We start from the raw sequence: 6,435 nt of genomic DNA, 5'->3' as shown, positions 1-6,435 counted from the left end.
GATTAAGTGCAGGTACTATACGGAAATAGGCTGGCTGTTTCCTAGAGAGCGTCCACAATAGTCTCGCAAACTCGGACGACATTTATCTGTTGAACTATTGTTTCTATTTTTATTTGATCCGCCTGTGGATCCATTTCAACTACTGTGATATTTATTATTACACTTTATTTAAAGTTGAAATGTTTCTATTCTGCTTCCGCTGTGCATTATTATATTGTGTTGATTGTCTATGACGATGCCAACTACGTCACTGTACCCCACACCGGGCCCACCGGTGACACGTGGAAATTGGGGGTGTGACAGGTTGGTATCAGAGCCAACGCTGAGTGAATTAAACACTATCCTAACGTGCTTAATCTCAGTTACACAATTGCACATTCCTCGATTTTCGAGTCTAGACAAAGAACTTAGGAAATGTTCAACATTTCGTTTAATTTATTTTTATTTATTATTGCATTGTCTTATATATATGTTGTGCAACTTGTTTGATTTTTGACAGGATCAGGATGCCGCCAAGGATGAGAGGTCGTGGAGGATTTCCTACATCGCACGATCATGAGGCAGGGCCCTCACATAGACGAGCACCATCCGCCACGCACAACACAGCCGCCAACGACCTTTGGAGGTCTTTTGCCGAGCCTGCTAGGCATTCGGTTTCCGCGAGCACTTCTCCGTCATTACCCCACTCGTTTGGGCCCCATTCGGAGAACGGGCCCCATGACTCGCTTGGATCATACATACCGTTGCACCAGTCACCGCACCAGCATCCAGCGCCAGCCTACCAGGGTTTGTATAACCCTAATGCTTATGTGGAGGAGCCAGTGGGCCATAACCCACTTGGACAGGAGGACCACTTTTCTGGTGGTCACGAGATGGACGTAGACGAGGAGACGGACCCTTCGCTCCCACCATCAGGTACACCAAACCACCCGATTGAGATATCGGATGGGTCGCCATACACAGGATCACCATTTAATGGTGTGGACAGCTTCCAGGAGAGGTTTAAGCAGCATGATTGGTACTTCACCCCTAGCCACAACTCTCCGATGCTTCAGTCACTCCATGGTACTCCGATGCTCCAATCGCTCCATGGTTCGCCGGTGCACTCACAGCACCACTCGCAGCAGCTTCAGCAGCAGCCGCCTCTACCGCAGGACCTATCTGAGGCCCTGTGGCGCGACGTGATCACTCCGTCACCACCGCCGCCACCAGTCTTACCTCCTCCGCCTCAGAGGCCTAGGAGGAATGCGCGCATGTCTACGCGCGGAGGGATTCGCATAGGCACCCCTCCACGTGTTAGTAGCAGCCGCTACACGTCCCTACCCGGGGAGTCTGAGACAGGGGAGTCTCAGCATCCAGTATCGGAGGTTACTTCTGTTCCGATCCCGCCTCTGCCGCCGCAGAATTTTGGAGAGCCGATTCCGGCTTATGCTAGTGCCGCTCAGTTCAACCCGTTCGAGCAGGTATTCCCTCAGGGTTATGATTACACGGGAGACCCTTATTGGCAAGCTGTGAACTATAGCTCACTCCCACCTAGTGGTCCACTTGGAGACCCTTGGGCTGCTGGCCCATCTACTTTTGGTTACCCTCCGGGTTACCAGCAGCCACCGCAGCCGCAGCCTTACCAGCCGCCGCAGCCGCAGCACTACCAGCCACCACCACCGGCGCCTATGATGTCGCCGCCGCAGGTTCAGGAGATCCTGCAGGGGATTGATAGCATGCGACGCGAGTTTCAGCACAATATGCGAGAGGATCGCCGACGCACCAGTGGCATGTTTAAGAAGGTATTCGATTTGCTCAAGGGTAAGGGCAAGAAGGATCGTTGAATCCTTCGATTATCATTTTATGTACTCATGTCCCTGCGTGGACATTTATTCCAGTACTCTACCCCTGCGTGGGTATATCTATCTTTCTCTACCCCTGTGTGGGTATATTATCCTGTTAACCCCTGCGTGGGTTTGTTTTATTTTAGTTGTTATTGTTGTACTTGTTTAGCCCCTGCGCGGGCATGTTATTCATGCTAGTTATGTTATTTCAAAGTCCCGTTTAGGGCAATTATGTACTGGTATTTTATTGGAAATTTAAATGGTTAATTTGAATTTATCATTTTATTTGTATGCATGAATAATATTAAAATAATGGAAAATATCAATTTTTATTTGATTTGCCATTTTATAAGGTTCTTAGTAAGGTATAACCTAGCCTGAATGCCTTATTAACAGGCCTGGCCCTGATGGTAAAACCTGGTTGAAAAGATTCAACTCCCTGTTAACATCTGAGAACATGTTAACATTCTGGGCTAAGCGTGATCTATAGAATCACACGACCCACCTTTTAATAAATTATCTACAGATTATATCTGTATACAAGTCTATTAATGACTTGATACCTACGGGTTATGACTACGTCATATAGTGGCAGTTGTGGTCTATGACTCCCTGCCTAGTAAAGAAATATCTACAGATTTTATCTGTACACAAGTCTGTTAATGGCTTGATACCTACGGGTTATAACTATGTTATATAGTGACAGTTGTGGTTTATGACTCTCTGTCTAGTAAAGGATTATTTGTTTAATTATACAATTTATAATCCTATAAAAAATCTAAATTTATAATTTAGTAATTGTCCGTTGTGACTAGGCCTGTGATGCCAATATATATATTTTCATTCCTTGATTGCTAATAAAAGCCTGAATGAAATTAATTAAATTAACTGCTAAGGTTTTTGATACCATGGTTAATAAATCGTCTAGGACGATAATACTGTTAGGTTCTAAATAAGACCTTGTCCTTTATTGTAGCTTAAAGCTACAATGGCCAAATCGGAAGAAACCAACAGTCACTCTGGGGAACGCTCAGATAATGCAAAGATTCACGTTACCGGTGCAGAATTGCAAGCACTGATTGATAATGCTGTCGCCAAGGCTATGGATAGGCAGTTCAAAGAATCTAGTGGTACTCAGAGTAGAACCCGCTCAGTGACGCATGTCAAGGCTAAGACTCATTCTGGGGCTCATAGTAAGCCGCCGTCTAAAAAGAGTGAGCCGAAGAAAGCTGAGGATGATAATCATTCCTCCAACCACAGCAGCGTCCCAAAGCAGGAGATTGAACTGAAACGTGACACGTACAGCAGGTCCTGTACGTACAAATACTTTGTATCTTGCAAGCCCAGAGATTTCACTGGGGAAAAAGGAGCCGTCGACTGCATGACGTGGATCGACGAGATGGACACCGTAGTTGATATCAGCGGGTGTGCTGATAGGGACGTCGTGAAGTACGTGTCCCAGTCATTCAAAGGAGATGCGTTAGCATGGTGGAAGTCACTCCTACAAGCTGCCGGTAAGGCCACACTGTACGGTTTATCATGGGAACAGTTTGTGGCCCTGATAAAAGAAAACTTCTGTCCGCAGCACGAGGTGGAGCGAATTGAATCGGATTTTGTATCCTTAGTTATGAAGAACCTCGATTGTCAAGCGTATCTTACTACGTTCAACACGCTGTCTCGTTTAGTGCCTTACTTGGTGACCCCGGAGCCACGTAGGATTGCTCGATTCATTGGGGGTCTGGCACCGGAGATTAAAGCCAGCGTTAAAGCTTCAAGACCCACCACCTTTAGATCCGTAGCTGATCTATCCCTCTCCCTCACTCAAGACGTGGTTAGATTGAGAGCCATGAGGAGCTCTGAGGAGAACAAACGGAAACGTGAGGATGACACCTCACGAAGATCTGAAAAGCGACATAGAGGGAACAACGACCACAGGAAAGGGTCGGGGTCTAGGAAAAGTGATCATCAGTCGGGTGAGAAACCCAGATGCAAGATTTGTAGGAGACACCACTTTGGGAGGTGTCGGTTGGAAACTAAATCCCAGTCTTTCGAGAAACGTTGTGGAATCTGCAAGTCCACAGATCATAAAGCTGTGGATTGCAAGAAGATGAAGGATGCAACGTGTTTTGGTTGCAACGAGAAAGGGCACATTCGGCCCAACTGTCCAAAGTTTGCAAAGAAGGCCGAGGAAGGGAAGAAGACTAATGCGAGAGTCTTCAAAATGGACGCAAAGGAAGCAGTCCTTGACGATAACGTCATTACCGGTACGTTTCTTGTAAACGATATTTTTGCTAGAGTTTTGTTTGATTCGGGGGCTGATAAGTCGTTTGTAGATAATAAGTTTTGTAAACTGTTGAACCTTCCTGTTAAAACCTTAAGTGTGAAATATGAGGTGGAATTAGCCGATGGAACCATAGAAACCGCCTCAACTGTTCTAGATGGATGTGTTATATCCATTAGGAATCATTCTTTCCCGTTATACTTGCTTCCCTTTAAGCTAGCTGGATTCGACATAGTGATAGGCATGGATTGGTTGTCGAGTAACCAAGCCCAGATTCTGTGCAATAGAAAACAGGTGATAGTGAAGACTCCGTCTGGTGAGTCCCTTACTATACAAGGAGATACCCAGCATGGATTGCCGGAGCAAGTGTCCATGCTCAAGGCATCCAGGTGCATGCAGAAGGGATGTGTCATTTATATGGCACAAGTCACCATTGATGAGCCGAAGCCGAAGATTGAGGATATCCCTGTTATATCAGAATATCCTGAAGTATTTCCTGAAGAGCTACCCGGGTTGCCACCGGATAGACAAGTAGAGTTTCGGATAGATATCATACCAGGTGCAGCACCTGTAGCAAGAGCACCCTACAGATTGGCACCAACGGAGATGAAGGAGTTGAGGACGCAGTTGGATGAGCTTTTAGCTAAAGGTTTTATTAGACCTAGCTCGTCTCCTTGGGGAGCGCCAATCTTGTTCGTTAAGAAGAAGGACGGATCGATGCGTCTGTGCATCGATTACCGTGAGCTTAACAAGGTCACTATCAAGAATCGGTATCCGTTACCCAGGATCGACGATCTGTTCGATCAGTTGCAAGGAGCAAGTTACTTCTCCAAGATTGACCTCAGGTCAGGTTATCATCAGTTGAAGGTCAAGGAGGAAGACGTACACAAGACCGCGTTTAGGACTCGTTATGGACACTACGAGTTCCTAGTGATGCCGTTTGGGCTCACTAACGCACCAGCCGCGTTCATGGATCTCATGAATCGTGTCTGCAAACCCTATTTAGATAAGTTCGTTATCGTCTTTATTGACGACATCCTTATCTATTCGAAGAGCCAAGCTGACCATGAGAAACACCTTCGCTGTATTCTCAAACTTCTGTATCAAGAGAAGCTTTATGCCAAATTCTCGAAGTGGGAATTTTGGCTTCGAGAAGTCCAATTCCTTGGACATGTAGTAAGTGAGCGTGGTATCCAAGTAGATCCCGCTAAGGTCGAAGCAGTCATGAATTGGCAGGAGCCGAAGACGCCAACGGAAATTCGCAGTTTCCTTGGGTTGGCAGGATATTATAGGAGATTCATCGAGAACTTCTCAAGGATTGCTGCGCCCCTAACCTCATTGACCCGTAAGAAGATTAAGTTTGATTGGGGCCCTAAGCAGCAGGAATCCTTTGACATTCTGAAGCAGAAGCTGAGCAATGCGCCAGTGTTGACATTGCCCGATGGTATAGATGAATTTGTGGTGTATTGTGATGCATCACATACTGGCATGGGCTGTGTACTCATGCAGAAAGGCAAAGTCATTGCCTACGCTTCTCGACAGCTAAAGGTGCACGAGAAGAACTACACCACCCACGATTTGGAATTGGGTGCGGTTGTATTTGCTTTGAAGTTATGGAGACATTACTTGTATGGAACCAAGTGCATAATTTATTCGGATCACAAGAGTCTTCAGCATTTGTTCAATCAGAAGGAATTGAACATGCGTCAAAGGCGATGGATGGAAACTCTCAATGATTATGACTGTGAGATAAGATACCATCCAGGCAAGGCAAATGTGGTTGCCGACGCCTTAAGTAGAAAGGAAAGGGTTAAACCGATCAGAATCAATGCAAGCGCATTGAGATAAGAAATAGTTGAATGAAAGGGTGTTAGCTGCACAGAAGGAAGCTGTGCTGGAAGCTAACTATTCTACAGAAAAGTTGGGAGTAACTGAGGAGCAGTTATCCCACGACAAGGATGGGATGCTACGCCTAAACGGACGAATATGGGTTCCAGTATATGGAGGACTTCGGGATGTTTATCCTCCAGGAGGCCCACAGCTCTAAATATTCCGTTCATCCTGGAGCTGATAAGATGTACCAGGATTTGAAATCAAACTACTGGTGGATTGGTTTGAAAAAGTCCGTGGCCGAGTATGTGGCAAATGTTTGACTTGTGCGCAAGTCAAGGCTATCAGAAGCCGTCAGGTTTGCTTCAGCAACCTGAAATTCCCAAGTGGAAATGGGAAATGGTGACAATGGATTTTATCACCAAGTTGCCGAAGACGAAAAAGGGAAATGATACCATATGGGTCATAGTGACAGACTGACTAAGTCAGCTCATTTTC

The sequence above is a fragment of the Helianthus annuus genome, chromosome 2 (assembly GCF_002127325.2).
Source record: "Helianthus annuus cultivar XRQ/B chromosome 2, HanXRQr2.0-SUNRISE, whole genome shotgun sequence".
In the NCBI taxonomy this organism is placed as follows: Eukaryota; Viridiplantae; Streptophyta; class Magnoliopsida; order Asterales; family Asteraceae; genus Helianthus; species Helianthus annuus.
This window is presented reverse-complemented; position numbering follows the sequence as displayed.